Source organism: Oncorhynchus gorbuscha, linkage group LG12 (genome assembly GCF_021184085.1).
Source record: "Oncorhynchus gorbuscha isolate QuinsamMale2020 ecotype Even-year linkage group LG12, OgorEven_v1.0, whole genome shotgun sequence".
NCBI lineage: Eukaryota > Metazoa > Chordata > Actinopteri > Salmoniformes > Salmonidae > Oncorhynchus > Oncorhynchus gorbuscha.
Genome location: NC_060184.1, coordinates 82,661,482 through 82,680,666, shown reverse-complemented (window position 1 = coordinate 82,680,666; position 19,185 = coordinate 82,661,482). Strand labels below are relative to the sequence as shown.

General features: G+C 44.1%; 1 pseudogene; it reads right to left on the bottom strand.

Moving 5' to 3' along the window:
• Positions 1–19,185, bottom strand: part of LOC123991449 — an 85,510-nt pseudogene that overhangs the window by 14,416 nt on the left and 51,909 nt on the right.

Here is a 19,185-nt window from a genome sequence, read left to right as displayed (position 1 = left end):
TTGCAAATTTCGGAAAAAATATAACGACTGATATATCACATAAGTGATATAGCCGTCTAGCAATAAGCAACAACCAACAATATTGTACAATCCAGGTGTTTCCAAAGCTCTTAGACTTCCCCAGCAAGCTGTAATCATTACCAAAGGTGACTGTAACATGTATTGACTCAGGGGTGTGAATACTTATGTAAATTAGATATCTGTTTTTACTGTCATTATGAGGTATTGTGAATAGATGGATGAGGGAAAAACAACAACATTCAATCGATTTCTGAATTCAGGCCCTGTGTGGGTCTTCACCAAGGTGAAGCACAAGAAAATTAATGTACTTCGTTGCAGCTTTCTCTGAAACTCCAGAGTAGGTCGTCATTGTAAATAAGAATTTGTTCTTAAGTGAATTAAAGGTTAAATAAAACAAATGTAAAAAATGTAAAAACGTCCAATCACCTTCCTTCCCAACCAGGAAACAAACCAGATTATTTCCAATTCAAATGACTCCTGGAACAGCGTTGTTAGTTCCTCCTACCCTGATCCAATTTGTAAGTCGCTCTGGATAAGAGCGTCTGCTAAATGACTTAAATGTAAATGTAAATATCAGGCACCTCCATGTAAAGATGAGCAGGATTCTCCTCACACCACTCGCTCTCCCTCTTGTTCCAAATCACTCCGAGACGCCATCGGGTCAAATAAACAGAATACCAGTACCACAAAGCAGTTACATTTTACCAGACCAGCTTCGAAAAAAAACGGTGTGTTGTGTTTTGTTTTACAAAAAGCCAGCGGGGCAAATCTCTCCCCTATTGTTATGTTATATAATAACAATATCTTACCATGTACACTATAATCAGCATTATTACTATTAGCTAACCTGACTCTACTACACCTAGATGGTGTGATTTTGGCAGGAAACCAGATACCTGCTGAAGCTGTTTGCATGATGGAGTTGAAAGTCAAATCAGCCTCTATTTAAATAGACAACCTTTTACCTCAGGTTTAAATCAAATCAAATTTATTTATATAGCCCTTCGTACATCAGCTGATATCTCAAAGTGCTGTACAGAAAGTGTCTTTCAGTCTCAGATCTGTACCTACCCACCCACCCACCCACCCACCCACACACCTGCCTACCCACCCATCTACCTACCCACCTACCTACCCACCCACCCACACACCTGCCTGCCTACCTACACACCTACCTACCCACCCACCCACCCACCCACCCACCCACCTACCTACCTACCTACCTACCCACCTACCTACCTACACACCTACCTACATCTACATAACCTCGGCAAAAAAAAGAAACGTCCTCTCACTGTCAACTGCGTTTATTTTCAAACTTAACATGTGTAAATATTTGTATGAACATAACAAGATTCAACATCTGAGACAAACTGAACAAGTTCCACAGACATGTGACTAACAGAATAATGTGTCCCTGAACAACAGCCAATCAGTTGTGTTGTGACAAGGTAGGGGTGGTATACAGAAGATGGCACTACTTTGGTAAAAGACCAAGTCCATATTATGGCAAGAACAGCTCAAATAAGCAAAGAGAAACGACAGTCCACGATTACTTTAAGACATGAAGGTCAATCAATCCGGAACATTTCAACAAGTTTTAAAGTTTCCTCAAGTGCAGTCGCAAAACCATCAAGGGCTATGATGATACTGGCTCTCAATTAGGGCCGCCACAGGAAATGAAGACTCAGAATGACCTCTGCTGCAGAGGATAAGTTCATTAGATTTAACTGCACCTCAGAAATTACAGCCCAAATAAATGCTTCAGAGTTCAAGTAACGGACACATCTCAACATCAACAATTCAGAGGAGAAAGCGTGAATCAGGCTTCATGGTTGAACTTCTGCAAAGAAACCACTACTAAACACTATTTTTTATTTTAATTTTACCTTTATTTAACCAGGCAAGTCAGTTAAGAACATATTCTTATTTTCAATGACGGCCTGGGAACAGTGGGTTAACTGCCTGTTCAGAACGACAGATTTGTACCTTGTCAGTTCGGGTGTTTGAACTCGCAACCTTCCGGTTACTGGTCCAACGCTCTTAACCACTAGGCTACGCTGCCGCCTTGAAGAGACTTGTTTGGAACAAGAAACACGAGCAATGGACATTAGACTGGTGGAAATCTGTCCTTTGGTTTGGTTCCAACCACCGTGTCTTTACGAGATGCAGAGTAGGTGAATGGATGATCTCCACATGTGTGGTTCCCACCGTGAAGCATGGAGGAGGAGGTGTGATGGTGTGTGGTTCCCACCGTGAAGCATGGAGGAGGAGGTTTGATGGTGTTTGGTTCCCACCGTGAAGCATGGAGGAGGAGGTTTGATGGTGTTTGGTTCCCACCGTGAAGCATGGAGGAGGTGGTGTGATGGTGCTTTGCTGGTGACAAGGTCTGTGATTTATTTAGAATTCAGCGCAGACTTAACCATCAGGGCTACGACAGCATTCTGCAGTGATTCACCATTCCATCAGGTTTGCGCTGAGTGGGACTATCATTTGTTTTTCAACAGGACAATGACTCAACACACCTCCAGGCTGTGTAAGGGCTATTTGAACAAGAAGGAGAGTGATTGAGTGCTGCATCAGATGCCCTGGCCTCCACAATCACCCGACCTCAACCCAATTGAGATGGTTTGGGATGAGTTGGACTGCAGAGTGAAGGAAAAGCAGCCAACAAGTGCTCAGCATATGTGGGAACTCCAAGAATGTTGGAAAAGCATTCCAGGTGAAGCTGCTTGAGAGAATACATGTGCAAAACGTACATAAAGGCAAAATACCATGGTACCATTGCATTTGGCATCATGCGGCAGGGACCGGGAGACTAATGATTATCGAGTTAACGATGAATGAAGCAAAGTACAGAGAGAGATCCTTGGTGAAAACCTGCTCCAGAGAGCTCAGGACCTCGGACTGGTGCGGAGGTTCACCTTCCAACAGGACAACAACCCTAAGCGCACAGCCAAGACAATGCAGTAGTGGCTTCGGGACAAGTCTCTGAATGTCCTTGAGTGGCCCAGCCAGAGTCCGGACTTGAAACCGATCGAACATATCTGGAGAGACCTGAAAATAGCTGTGTAGCGACGCTCCCCATCCAACCTGACAGAGTTTGAGAGGAACTGCAGAGAAGAATGGGAGATACAAATACAGGTGCGCCAAGCTTGTAGCGTCATGGAACTGCAGAGAAGAATGGGAGAAACGCGTACCGAAGAAGACTGTAATCACTGCCAAAGGAGCTTTAATAAAGTACTGACGAAATGGTCTGAAAACGTATGTAAATGTAATATATATTTGTTGCCCTTTTTTTATTTTTTTTATGTTAAATTAGCAAAAATGTAAAAAATATAAAACGGTTATTGCTTTGTCATTATGGGGTGTCAATTGATGAGGGAAAAAACAAAACAATTGAAGGGTCTGAATACTTTCAGAATGCACTGTATAAGCTACATTGTGTACACACACACACACACACACACACACACACACACACACACACACACACACACACACACACACACACACACACACACACACACACACACACACACACACACACACACACACACACACACACACACACGGTGAGTGTCCATCTGCTCTTTTGTGGTGACAGACCTTGTACTTTGGCCAGCATTTTATCTCAGTGTGTGTTTGTCACGATCCATCCCCATCTCGCTCTCCCACGCAGACACACACACACACACAATCTGTCACAGGGCACAGCGGTGGCACCAGTCCTACACAGACAGTGGTTTTTGTAATTGTAATACGATTTCTACAGGGTGGACACATCTAAAAAGGCCTTTCCCACCCTCTGCTGTAGAGCTGGGGAGGCGTGTGTGTGTGTGTGTGTGTGTGTGTGTGTGTGTGTGTGTGTGTGTGTGTGTGTGTAGATGGGGTGTTAGAGGGGAAACTAGTGGCATGGCTCCCACATGGACAAGATGTGAAAGTTTGTTCCACTTTGGTTTACCTATTTTAGCTGCTATCACTTTTGAAGGACAAAGTTTAGCATGTCACCTTAATCTAGTTAAGATCTGTGCATCGTTTCCATAGTAATGTACATGACGGACATAAAGCCCAACCGCTAGACTGTAGCATCTTTCCATAGGTACCAACACGGCCCGAATCTCTGTGAGATAACGACGCAGCGTTAGTTCCCGTGTTTTGGGGGTTTTCAATGGACGTATCACAAAGCGTCGCTTCACCTGGGGGGGGTTCCCTTTGGAGAGGGTAGAGACTACATTTCTGCCATGGATGGTCATGTATCTGACCCAATTGAAGATTTGAGTTGTGGGTTAACAGAGATGACTATCACCCTGAGCCTCTCCCACCTCGATCAGACACTCTACTGAGTACGAGAGGAGAGGTTGAGGAGAGGTTGAGAAACACATGCTGACATCAGACAGGTTTAATCCATGTGTCAAAAATGTTGTGTGGTGTGGTAGTATAGTGTGGGAGTGTAGTAGTATAGTGTGGTAGTATAGTGTGGTAGTGTAGTAGTATAGTGTGGTAGTGTAGTAGTATAGTGTGGTAGTGTAGTAGTATAGTGTGGTAGTGTGGTAGTGTAGTAGTGGTAGTGTGGTAGTGTAGTGTGGTAGTGTAGTGTGGTAGTGTAGTGTGGTAGTGTAGTGTGGTAGTGTAGTGTGGTAGTGTAGTGTGGTAGTGTAGTGTGGTAGTGTGGTAGTGTGGTAGGGTAGTGTGGTAGTGTAGTGTGGTAGTATAGTGTAGTAATATAGTGTGGTAGTGTAGTGTAGTAGTAAAGTGTGGTAGTGTAGTAGTATAGTGTGGTAGTGTAGTAGTATAGTGTGGTAGTGTAGTAGTATAGTGTGGTAGTGTAGTAGTATAGTGTGGTAGTGTAGTGTGGTAGTGTAGTGTGGTAGTGTAGTGTGGTAGTGTAGTAGTATAGTGTGGTAGTGTAGTAGTATAGTGTGGTAGTGTAGTAGTATAGTGTGGTAGTGTAGTAGTGGTAGTGTAGTGTGGTAGTGTAGTGTGGTAGTGTAGTGTGGTAGTGTAGTGTGGTAGTGTAGTGTGGTAGTGTAGTGTGGTAGTGTGGTAGTGTAGTAGTGTGGTAGTGTAGTGTGGTAGTATAGTGTGGTAGTGTGGGAGTATAGTGTGGTAGTGTAGTAGTATAGTAGTATAGTTTGGTAGTGTAGTGTGGTAGTATAGTGTGGTAGTATAGTGTGGGTGTATAGTGTGGTAGTGTAGTGTGGTAGTATAGTGTGGTAGTGTAGTGTGGGAGTATAGTGTGGTAGTGTAGTGTGGGAGTATAGTGTGGTAGTGTAGTAGTATAGTAGTATAGTTTGGTAGTGTAGTGTGGTAGTGTAGTAGTATAGTGTGGTAGTGTAGTGTGGTAGTGTAGTAGTATAGTGTGGTAGTGTAGTGTGGTAGTGTAGTGTGGTAGTGTAGTAGTATAGTGTGGTAGTGTAGTGTGGTAGTATAGTGTGGTAGTATAGTGTAGTAGTATAGTGTGGTAGTATAGTGTAGTAGTATAGTGTGGTAGTGTAGTGTGGTAGTGTAGTAGTATAGTGTGGTAGTGTAGTGTGGTAGTGTAGTGTGGTAGTGTAGTAGTATAGTGTGGTAGTGTAGTAGTGTAGTAGTATAGTGTGGTAGTGTAGTAGTATAGTGTGGTAGTGTAGTAGTATAGTGTGGTAGTGTGGTAGTGTAGTGTGGTAGTGTAGTGTGGTAGTGTAGTGTGGTAGTGTAGTGTGGTAGTGTAGTATAGTGTGGTAGTGTAGTGTGGTAGTGTAGTAGTGGTAGTGTGGTAGTGTAGTGTGGTAGTGTAGTGTGGTAGTGTAGTGTGGTAGTGTAGTAGTATAGTGTGGTAGTGTAGTGTGGTAGTGTAGTGTGGTAGTGTAGTAGTATAGTGTGGTAGTGTAGTAGTGTAGTAGTATAGTGTGGTAGTGTAGTAGTATAGTGTGGTAGTGTAGTAGTATAGTGTGGTAGTGTAGTAGTGTAGTGTGGTAGTATAGTGTGGTAGTGTAGTGTGGTAGTGTAGTAGTATAGTGTGGTAGTGTAGTAGTATAGTGTGGGAGTGTAGTAGTGGTAGTGTAGTAGTGTAGTGTGGTAGTGTAGTAGTATAGTGTGGTAGTGTAGTAGTATAGTGTGGGAGTGTAGTGTGGTAGTGTAGTAGTATAGTGTGGTAGTGTAGTGTGGTAGTATAGTGTGGTAGTATAGTGTGGGAGTATAGTGTGGTAGTGTAGTAGTATAGTAGTATAGTTTGGTAGTGTAGTGTGGTAGTATAGTGTGGTAGTATAGTGTGGGAGTATAGTGTGGGAGTATAGTGTGGGAGTATAGTGTGGTAGTATAGTGTGGTAGTATAGTGTGGGAGTATAGTGTGGGAGTATAGTGTGGTAGTGTAGTAGTATAGTAGTATAGTTTGGTAGTGTAGTGTGGTAGTATAGTGTGGTAGTATAGTGTGGTAGTATAGTGTGGGAGTATAGTGTGGTAGTATAGTGTGGTAGTATAGTGTGGGAGTATAGTAGTATAGTAGTATAGTTTGGTAGTGTAGTGTGGTAGTGTCTTTCCTCTCTGCCTCCTTCTTTCCATTCCTCTCCTCTTTTGACCTCACCCTCTCACCTTCCCCCCCTACTCACAAGGCAGGCAATACGCTCGACCTCATCTTTACTAGATGCTGTTCTTCCACTAACCTCATTGCAACTCCCCTCCAAGTCTCCGACCACTACCTTGTATCCTTTTCCCTCTCGCTCTCATCCAACACCTCCCACACTGCCCCTACTCGGATGGTATCGCGCCGTCCCAACCTTCGCTCTCTCTCCCCCGCTACTCTCTCCTCTTCCATCCTATCATCTCTTCCCTCCGCTCAAACCTTCTCCCACCTATCTCCTGATTCTGCCTCCTCAACCCTCCTCTCCTCCCTCTCTGCATCCCTTGACTCTCTATGTCCCCTATCCTCCAGGCCGGCTCGGTCCTCCCCTCCCGCTCCGTGGCTCGATGACTCATTGCGAGCTCACAGAACAGGGCTCCGGGCAGCCGAGCGGAAATGGAGGAAAACTCGCCTCCCTGCGGACCTGGCATCCTTTCACTCCCTCCTCTCTACATTTTCCTCCTCTGTCTCTGCTGCTAAAGCCACTTTCTACCACGCTAAATTCCAAGCATCTGCCTCTAACCCTAGGAAGCTCTTTGCCATCTTCTCCTCCCTCCTGAATCCCCCCCTCCTCCCCTCTCTGCAGATGACTTCGTCAACCATTTTGAAAAGAAGGTCGATGACATCCGATCCTCGTTTGCTAAGTCAAACGACACCGCTGGTTCTGCTCACACTGCCCTACCCTGTGCTCTGACCTCTTTCTCCCCTCTCTCTCCAGATAAAATCTCGCGTCTTGTGACGGCCGGCCGCCCAACAACCTGCCCGCTTGACCCTATCCCCTCCTCTCTTCTCCAGACCATTTCCGGAGACCTTCTCCCTTACCTCACCTCGCTCATCAACTCATCCCTGACCGCTGGCTACGTCCCTTCCGTCTTCAAGAGAGCGAGAGTTGCACCCCTTCTGAAAAAACCTACACTCGATCCCTCCGATGTCAACAATTACAGACCAGTATCCCTTCTTTCTTTTCTCTCCAAAACTCTTGAACGTGCCGTCCTTGGCCAGCTCTCCCGCTATCTCTCTCTGAATGACCTTCTTGATCCAAATCAGTCAGGTTTCAAGACTAGTCATTCAACTGAGACTGCTCTCCTCTGTATCACGGAGGCGCTCCGCACTGCTAAAGCTAACTCTCTCTCCTCTGCTCTCATCCTTCTAGATCTATCGGCTGCCTTCGATACTGTGAACCATCAGATCCTCCTCTCCACCCTCTCCGAGTTGGGCATCTCCGGCGCGGCCCACGCTTGGATTGCGTCCTACCTGACAGGTCGCTCCTACCAGGTGGCGTGGCGAGAATCTGTCTCCTCACCACGCGCTCTCACCACTGGTGTCCCCCAGGGCTCTGTTCTTGGCCCTCTCCTATTCTCGCTATACACCAAGTCACTTGGCTCTGTCATAACCTCACATGGTCTCTCTTATCATTGCTATGCAGACGACACACAATTAATCTTCTCCTTTCCCCCTTCTGATGACCAGGTGGCGAATCGCATCTCTGCATGTCTGGCAGACATATCAGTGTGGATGACGGATCACCACCTCAAGCTGAACCTCGGCAAGACGGAGCTGCTCTTCCTCCCGGGGAAGGACTGCCCGTTCCATGATCTCGCCATCACGGTTGACAACTCCATTGTGTCCTCCTCCCAGAGCGCCAAGAACCTTGGCGTGATCCTGGACAACACCCTGTCGTTCTCAACCAACATCAAGGCGGTGGCCCGTTCCTGTAGGTTCATGCTCTACAACATCCGCAGAGTACGACCCTGCCTCACACAGGAAGCGGCGCAGGTCCTAATCCAGGCACTTGTCATCTCCCGTCTGGATTACTGCAACTCGCTGTTGGCTGGGCTCCCTGCCTGTGCCATTAAACCCCTTCAACTCATCCAGAACGCCGCAGCCCGTCTGGTGTTCAACCTTCCCAAGTTCTCTCACGTCACCCCGCTCCTCCGTTCTCTCCACTGGCTTCCAGTTGAAGCTCGCATCCGCTACAAGACCATGGTGCTTGCCTACGGAGCTGTGAGGGGAACGGCACCTCAGTACCTCCAGGCTCTGATCAGGCCCTACACCCAAACAAGGGCACTGCGTTCATCCACCTCTGGCCTGCTCGCCTCCCTACCACTGAGGAAGTACAGCTCCCGCTCAGCCCAGTCAAAACTGTTCGCTGCCCTAGCCCCCCAATGGTGGAACAAACTCCCTCACGACGCCAGGACAGCGGAGTCAATCACCACCTTCCGGAGACACCTGAAACCCCACCTCTTTAAGGAATACCTAGGATAGGATAAGTAATCCCTCTCACCCCCCTTAAGTTTTAGATGCACTATTGTAAAGTGACTGTTCCACTGGATGTCATAAGGTGAATGCACCAATTTGTAAGTCGCTCTGGATAAGAGCGTCTGCTAAATGACTTAAATGTAAATGTAATGTAATGTGTAGTAGTATAGTGTGGTAGTGTAGTAGTATAGTGTGACAGTGTAGTAGTATAGTGTAGTAGTATAGTGTGGTAGTGTAGTAGTATAGTGTGGTAGTGTAGTAGTATAGTGTGGTAGTGTAGTGTAGTGTGGTAGTGTAGTGTGGTAGTGTAGTAGTATAGTGTGGTAGTGTAGTAGTATAGTGTGGTAGTGTAGTAGTATAGTGTGGTAGTGTAGTAGTGTAGCGTGGTAGTGTAGTGTGGTAGTGTGGTAGTATAGTGTGGTAGTGTAGTAGTGTAGTAGTATAGTGTGGTAGTGTAGTAGTGTAGTAGTATAGTGTGGTAGTGTAGTAGTATAGTGTGGTAGTGTAGTAGTATAGTGTGGTAGTGTAGTAGTATAGTGTGGTAGTGTAGTGTAGTGTGGTAGTGTGGTAGTGTAGTGTGGTAGTGTAGTAGTATAGTGTGGTAGTGTAGTAGTATAGTGTGGTAGTGTGGTAGTGTAGTAGTATAGTGTGGTAGTGTAGTAGTATAGTGTGGTAGTGTAGCGTGGTAGTGTAGTGTGGTAGTGTGGTAGTGTAGTAGTATAGTGTGGTAGTGTAGTAGTGTAGTAGTATAGTGTGGCAGTGTAGTAGTATAGTGTGGTAGTGTAGTAGTATAGTGTGGTAGTGTAGTAGTATAGTGTGGTAGTGTAACAGAACAAGGACAGCAGGTGGTGGAGACAGAACAAGGACAGCGGGTGGTGGAGACAGAACAGGGATAGCTAGGAAAGACACACACCGGCATTAGAACAACAAACACGCAAAGGACACAGACACTGGGTGTCATAGCAACAGAGAAAACAGTAGACAGAGAGACCTCATATATTCAGCCTGGTCACTAGAAATAGACATAGATTTTGGACGTTTGAAAAGGTCCTGACAACGTGGATATATGTCTTCCTCAGCCCTGCACTGGGCGTGAAATCATGATGCTAGGAGTCCAAGCACGCTGCTCAGACAACTGGGCCACCGTAGTTCACAACACTCTAGCACACCGTGAGAATACTGATGATACCTGATGATAATAGAGCATTTATTTTTCTATTATTTTGTTTTAAGACTTCCCCAAACCATACCCCTAACCTTAATGCCTAAACGTTACCCTTTGAGTGGTTTCGGTTTCAACCCGGTAGCCGCGCGGAATGAACGCGTCAAAAAATAGACGTTTGTCCATAATACGTTGAATTTCGAATGGAAACTGAAATCTTGTTTCAAATTTGAAATTGAATTTTGTTTTGGGTACTTCAGATCACCACAGGACACCGTAATCACCTCTGACCCTCCTTATCACATGTAAAATATATAAAATAATAAAATAAGATTTTAAAATAAGAATACAATGACAAAGCTGTGACACATTATCCTAAACATAAACCATCAACTTAGTGAATCTCATTGGTGTTTAAAATGAGGGTGTCAGCATGAAATATAATTTTTATGTCTTCGTTTTAAATGTTTTGGTTCTCAACTGGTGGTCGTTATGAAAAATGCCAATAATAATAATAATATAATATATGCCATTTAGCAGACGTTTTTATCCAAAGCGACTTACAGTCATGTGTGCATACATTCTACGTATGGGTGGTCCCGGGGATCGAACCCACTACCCTGGCGTTACAAGCGCCATGCTCTACTAACTGAGCTACAGAAGGACCATAATTGGAGGAGTTGCTAATTTAAAATAATTACATTGTTGATTACATGCTTTTTTTTCATTAATTAGACTATTTTAATAGTATCCACTAGAAATTAATGGACAATATGGTCTATCCACTAGAAATTAATGGACAATATGGACATCCACTAGAAATCAATGGACAATATGGTCTATCCACTAGAAATCAATGGACAATATGGTCTATCCACAAAACAATGGACAATATGGTCTATTAGAAATCAATGGACAATTGGTCTATCCACTAGAAATTAATGGACAATATGGTCTATCCACTAGAAATCAATGGACAATATGGTTATCCACTAGAAATCAATGGACAATATGGTCTATCCACTAGAAATTAATGGACAATATGTTTCCACTAGAAATTAATGGACAATATGGTCTATCCACTGATAAAATTAATGGACAATATGGTCTATCCACTAGAAATCAATGGACAATATGGTCTATCCACTAGAAATTAATGGACAATATGGTCTATCCACTAGAAATTAATGGACAATATGGTCTATCCACTAGAAATTAATGGACAATATGGTCTATCCACTAGAAACTAATGGACAATATGGTCTATCCACTAGAAATTAATGGACAATATGGTCTATCCACTAGAAATTAATGGACAATATGGTCTATCCACTAGAAATCAATGGACAATATGGTCTATCCACTAGAAATCAATGGACAATATGGTCTATCCACTAGAAACTAATGGACAATATGGTCTATCCACTAGAAATTAATGGACAATATGGTCTATCCACTAGAAATTAATGGACAATATGGTCTATCCACTAGAAATTAATGGACAATATGGACAGATGTAAAAAAAGATTAAATTACTGCCAAAGATTAAATTACTGGTAGCTTTGCAACCTTAACGGATGTTGGCCGGCGGTGTGCCAATAACAACTCACTCTGTTTCATAACCTTAAACCCCCCCGGTGGTGTGCCAATAACAACTCACTCTGTTTCATAACCTTAAAGGGATGTTGGCGGTGTGCCAATAACAACTCACTCTGTTTGATAACCTTAAAGTAGGGATGTTAACAACTCACTCTGTTTCATAACCTTAAACCCCCGGATGGTGTGCCAATAACAACTCACTCTGTTTGATAACCTTGGGCCCCCCCGGGATGTTGGCTAATAACAACTCACTCTGTTTCATAACCTTAAACCCCCCCGGCGGTGTGCCAATAACAACTCACTCTGTTTGATCAGTCTCTTGTCGGCCACCAGGGATGTTGGCTCCCCGTCCAACGATGATGTTGGCTATTGGGAGAAAGTAGTCCAGCAGGCTATTGGGCGAAGTCAAAGTCGTTGTTGGTGAGCTGCTAGGGATGTCCATCAGCTGTCTGGGAGGTCAACCCTCTTGTCCCACGGAGCGTTGTAGAAAGACCACAGCTCCTCGGGATGTTGGCCACCACGGGACCACACGCTCCCAGGGATGTTGGCGAACGGCCAGAAAGTCTAGGGAAACTCTGCAGGGGAGAAAGGAGGGATGTTGGCTATTAGGAGAAAGGAGGGATGTTGGCTATTGGGAGAAACTAGGGATGTTGGCTATTGGGAGAAACTAGGGATGTTGGCTATTGGGAGAAAGTAGGGATGTTGGCTATTGGGAGAAAGTAGGGATGTTGGCTATTAGGCGAAAGTAGGGATGTTGGCTATTAGGAGAAAGCGGTATGGAGGAAAGAAGGGTTGGAACCCTGGTCTAACGGCTCTGAAGGAAGAAGTGCTGTTGTCATTTAAAACAGGAAAATCATCACCATATGAAGAGATATTGGGGGACATAGGAGGGATGAAGATCATTTGAGAAGAGCGGAGGAAGGAAGATGAGATTAATACACGGTTATAATGTAGAAGTCTGTGTCTGATATTGGCAGAGTCGGTGGGATATTAACACAGAAAAACCCACTGATATTCCCACTAATAACTACATATATATATATTTTTTTCATTGGCAATATTAGGACATTTAGGCATGACATTGCCAGCATACACACACTGGACACTACACATCCAAGTATATCTGAACAAATTATGAAAGACAATAATTGTAATTTTGAATTCCGTAAAGTGAGTGTGGAAGAGGTGAAACAATTATTGTTGTCTTTCAACAATGGCAAGCCACCGGGGTCTGACAACTTGGATGGAAAATGACTGAAGATAGAGGATGATATTGCCACTCGTATTTGACATATCTTCAACCCAAACCTACTAGAAAATGTGCCCCCTCAGGCCTGGAGGGAAGCTAAAGTCATTCCGCTACCCAAGAATAGTGAAGACCCCTTTACTGTCTCAAAAAAGCCGACCAATCAGCCTGTTACCAACCCTTAGTATACTTCTGGAACAAATGGTGTTTGACCAGATACAGAGCTATTTTACAGGAAACAAATTGACAGACTTTCAGCACGCTTATAGGGAAGGACATTCAACAAGCACAGCACTTACACTAATGACTCATGATTGGCTGAAAGAAATTAACAAAACAGCCCCCACAATATTTTTAAATCAGACTTCAGTGTGGCTTTTGACATTATCGATCATAGTCTGCTGCTGGAAAAACTTGTGTGTTATGGCTTTACACCCCCTGCTACAATGTGGATAAAGAGTTCTGTCTCACAGAACACAGAGGGTGTTCTTTAATGGAAGCCTCTCCAACATAATCCAGGTAGAATCAGGAATTCCCCAGGGCAGCTGTTTAGGCCCCTAACTTTTCAATCTTGACTAATGACATGCACTTTGAGTAAAGCCAGAGTGTCTATGTATGCGGATGACAACACTTAACACATCAGCTACCACAGCAACTGAAATGACACTTAACAAAAAAGCTGCAGTTAGTTTCAGAGTGGGTGGCAAGGAATACGTTAGTCCTAAATATTTCCAACACTAAAAGCATTGCATTTGGGACAGATCATTCCCTAAACCTCAACTAAAACGTTGAATAAATAATGTGGAAAGTGAGCGAGTTGAGATTACTAAACTGCCTGGAGTAAACCTGGATTGTAAATTGTCATGGTCAGAACATATTGATACATCAGTAGCTAAGATGGGGAGAAGTCTGTTAAGGCAGAGCAACACTTTATTATGAACAGCACTTTCAACAAGGCAGGTGCTACAGGCCCTAGTTTCTACTTTCTTAACAACACTATCAACAAGGCAGGTCCTACAGTCTCTAGGTTTGTTGCACCTGAACTACTGTTCACTGTTAGCTCAGAACAGAGCAGCACGGCTGGCCCTTAAATGTACACAGAGAACTAACATTAATAATATGCATGTGAATCTCTCATGGCTCAAAGTAGAGGAGATAGACTTCATCACTACTTGTTTTTGTAAGAAGTGTTGACATGTTGAATGCACTGAGATTTAAACTGTTTAAACTACTAACACACAGCTCAGACACCCATGCATACCCCACAAGACATGCCACAAGAGATCTCTTCACAGTCCAAGTCCAGAACAGACTATGGGATGCGCACAGTACTACATAGAGCCATGACTACATGGAACTCTATTCCACAGTACTACATAGAGCCAGGACTACATGGAACTCTATTCCACAGTACTACATAGAGCCAGGACTACATGGAACTCTATTCCACAGTACTACATAGAGCCAGGACTACATTGAACTCTATTCCACAGTACTACATAGAGCCATGACTACATAGAACTCTATTCCACAGTACTACATAGAGCCATGACTACATGAAACTCTATTCCACAGTACTACATAGAGCCATGACTACATGGAACTCTATTCCACAGTACTACATAGAGCCATGACTACATGAAACTCTATTCCACAGTACTACATAGAGCCATGACTACATGGAACTCTATTCCACAGTACTACATAGAGCCATGACTACATGGAACTCTATTCCACAGTACTACATAGAGCCATGACTACATGGAACTCTATTCCACAGTACTACATAGAGCCATGACTACATGGAACTCTATTCCACAGTACTACATAGAGCCATGACTACATGGAACTCTATTCCACAGTACTACATAGAGCCATGACTACATGGAACTCTATTCCACAGTACTACATAGAGCCATGACTACATGGAACTCTATTCCACAGTACTACATAGAGCCATGACTACATGGAACTCTATTCCACAGTACTACATAGAGCCATGACTACATGAAACTCTATTCCACAGTACTACATAGAGCCATGACTACATGGAACTCTATTCCACAGTACTACATAGAGCCATGACTACATGGAACTCTATTCCACAGTACTACATAGAGCCATGACTACATGGAACTCTATTCCACAGTACTACATAGAGCCAGGACTACATTGAACTCTATTCCACAGTACTACATAGAGCCATGACTACATAGAACTCTATTCCACAGTACTACATAGAGCCATGACTACATGAAACTCTATTCCACAGTACTACATAGAGCCATGACTACATGGAACTCTATTCCACAGTACTACATAGAGCCATGACTACATGAAACTCTATTCCACAGTACTACATAGAGCCATGACTACATGGAACTCTATTCCACAGTACTACATAGAGCCATGACTACATGGAACTCTATTCCACAGTACTACATAGAGCCATGACTACATGGAACTCTATTCCACAGTACTACATAGAGCCATGACTACATGGAACTCTATTCCACAGTACTACATAGAGCCATGACTACATGGAACTCTATTCCACAGTACTACATAGAGCCATGACTACATGGAACTCTATTCCACAGTACTACATAGAGCCATGACTACATGGAACTCTATTCCACAGTACTACATAGAGCCATGACTACATGAAACTCTATTCCACAGTACTACATAGAGCCATGACTACATGGAACTCTATTCCACAGTACTACATAGAGCCATGACTACATGGAACTCTATTCCACAGTACTACATAGAGCCATGACTACATGGAACTCTATTCCACAGTACTACATAGAGCCATGACTACATGGAACTCTATTCCACAGTACTACATAGAGCCATGACTACATGGAACTCTATTCCACAGTACTACATAGAGCCATGACTACATGGAACTCTATTCCACAGTACTACATAGAGCCATGACTACATGGAACTCTATTCCACAGTACTACATAGAGCCATGACTACATGGAACTCTATTCCACAGTACTACATAGAGCCATGACTAGATGGAACTCTATTCCACAGTACTACATAGAGCCATGACTAGATGGAACTCTATTCCACAGTACTACATAGAGCCATGACTACATGGAACTCTATTCCACAGTACTACATAGCACACACACACACACACACACACACACACACACAGAGCCATGACTACATGGAACTCTATTCCACAGTACTACATAGAGCCATGACTAGATGGAACTCTATTCCACAGTACTACATAGAGCCATGACTACATGGAACTCTATTCCACAGTACTACATAGAGCCATGACTAGATGGAACTCTATTCCACAGTACTACATAGAGCCATGACTAGATGGAACTCTATTCCACAGTACTACATAGAGCCATGACTACATAGAACTCTATTCCACAGTACTACATAGAGCCATGACTACATAGAACTCTATTCCACATCAAGTAACTGATGCAGCAGTAGAATCGGATTTAAAACAGATAAAAAAAACACCTTATGGAACAGCAGGGACTGAAGCAACACAAACATTGGCACAGACACATACATACACAAACACGATAACATGCATATACACACACAATAACATACGCACTATACATACACACATACACACAGATTTTGTGTTGTAGATATGTGGTAGTGGAGTATGGGTCTGAGGGCAAACACTTACTGATTCTGTCGTGAATGTTTTGTAATGTTTTAAAACTGTATAACTACCTTAAAACTTTGCCGGACCCCAGGAATAGTAGCTGCTGCCTTGGCCGGAACTAATGGGGATCCATAATAAACCCCAGGAATAGTAGCTGCTGACTTGGCAGGAACTAATGGGGGTCTGTAATAAACCCCAGGAATAGTAGCTGCTGACTTGGCAGGAACTAATGGGGGTCTGTAATAAACCCCAGGAATAGTAGCTGCTGCCTTGGCAGGAACTAATGGGGGTCTGTAATAAACCCCAGGAATAGTAGCTGCTGACTTGGCAGGAACTAATGGGGGTCTGTAATAAACCCCAGGAATAGTAGCTGCTGACTTGGCCGGAACTAATGGGGGTCTGTAATAAACCCCAGGAATAGTAGCTGCTGACTTGGCCGGAACTAATGGGGGTCTGTAATAAACCCCAGGAATAGTAGCTGCTGACTTGGCAGGAACTAATGGGGTCTGTAATAAACCCCAGGAATAGTAGCTGCTGCCTTGGCAGGAACTAATGGGGTCTGTAATAAACCCCAGGAATAGTAGCTGCTGCCTTGGCCGGAACTAATGGGGGTCTGTAATAAACCCCAGGAATAGTAGCTGCTGCCTTGGCCGGAACTAATGGGGATCCATAATAAACCCCAGGAATAGTAGCTGCTGACTTGGCAGGAACTAATGGGGGTCTGTAATAAACCCCAGGAATAGTAGCTGCTGACTTGGCAGGAACTAATGGGGGTCTGTAATAAACCCCAGGAATAGTAGCTGCTGCCTTGGCAGGAACTAATGGGGGTCTGTAATAAACCCCAGGAATAGTAGCTGCTGACTTGGCAGGAACTAATGGGGGTCTGTAATAAACCCCAGGAATAGTAGCTGCTGACTTGGCCGGAACTAATGGGGGTCTGTAATAAACCCCAGGAATAGTAGCTGCTGACTTGGCCGGAACTAATGGGGGTCTGTAATAAACCCCAGGAATAGTAGCTGCTGACTTGGCAGGAACTAATGGGGGTCTGTAATAAACCCCAGGAATAGTAGCTGCTGCCTTGGCAGGAACTAATGGGGGTCTGTAATAAACCCCAGGAATAGTAGCTGCTGACTTGGCCAGAACTAATGGGGGTCTGTAATAAACCCCAGGAATAGTAGCTGCTGACTTGGCCGGAACTAATGGGGGTCTGTAATAAACCCCAGGAATAGTAGCTGCTGACTTGGCAGGAACTAATGGGGATCCATAATAAACCCCAGGAAGAGTAGCTGCTGCCTAGGCAGGAACTAATGGGGATACATAATAAACCCCAGGAAGAGTAGCTGCTGCCTTGGCAGGAACTAATGGGGGTCTGTAATAAACCCCAGGAATAGTAGCTGCTGACTTGGCAGGAACTAATGGGGATACATAATAAACCCCAGGAAGAGTAGTTGCTGCCTTGGCAGGAACTAATGGGGATCCATAATAAACCCCAGGAAGAGTAGCTGCTGCCTTGACAGGAACTAATGGGGATCCATAATAAAGCTGCTGCCTTGGCAGGAACTAATAGGGATACATAATAAACCCCAGGAAGAGTAGCTGCTGCCTTGGCAGGAACTAATAGGGATCCATAATAAACCCCAGGAAGAGTAGCTGCTGCCTTGGCAGGAACTAATGGGGATCTAAAATAACTACAAATTCAATTGGATAGTGTAAATTACAGAGTGAGGCTGTGTTGGTATCACAGGCTTTAATAACAACACAGACTTTAATAACAACACAGACACAGCAGGCGATGGTTTGAGTCGTTACTGAGCTGGTTAAACAATTAGTTGTTCTGTGATACTAGTTAAAATAGCCAGTTAGCCTAGCATCAGTACCAGGGCTGGTAAATTCAACATTTTGTGTTGTCATTATGAACTGCATTGTAAGGGAAATGTTTCTTCAAATTTGATTTTGGCCTCCGTCCTTCTGTGTGCGTGTATTTGGAAGGAAGTAGTTTCGATATTGCAGTAAGGCACACACACACACACACACACACACACACACACACACACACACACACACACACACACACACACACACACACACACACACACACACACACACACACACACACACAGACACACACACACACACACACACACACACACACACACACACACACAGACACACACCTGAAATGAGAGTGCTGCAGCTGTAGATGGCTAACTGGGCAGCCCTCAGAGGAACTTAATTGGATACCTCTCATTACATTAGGAGCTCTCTTTTCTGCTCAATCTTCCTTCATTCCTCCCTCTCCAGGACTGTTAGCTAGTCAAGACATTTACAGATGTGAGAAGGAATAAATTAGGGGAAAATGAAAAACTAAAAACCAACCCATTTACTGGAGTACTGTCCGCCAGCCATGCTGCCAGTCAGCTAGCCATGCTGCCAGTCCGCTAGCCATGCTGCCAGTCCGCTTTATTCAATCAGTGCGGTAACCTAGCCTAGCCTGTAGTGTTATATGGTAACCTAGCCTAGCCTGTAGTGTTATATGGTAACCTAGCCTAGCCTGTAGTGTTATATGGTAACCTAGCCTAGCCTGTAGTGTTATATGGTAACCTAGCCTAGCCTGTAGTGTTATATGGTAACCTAGC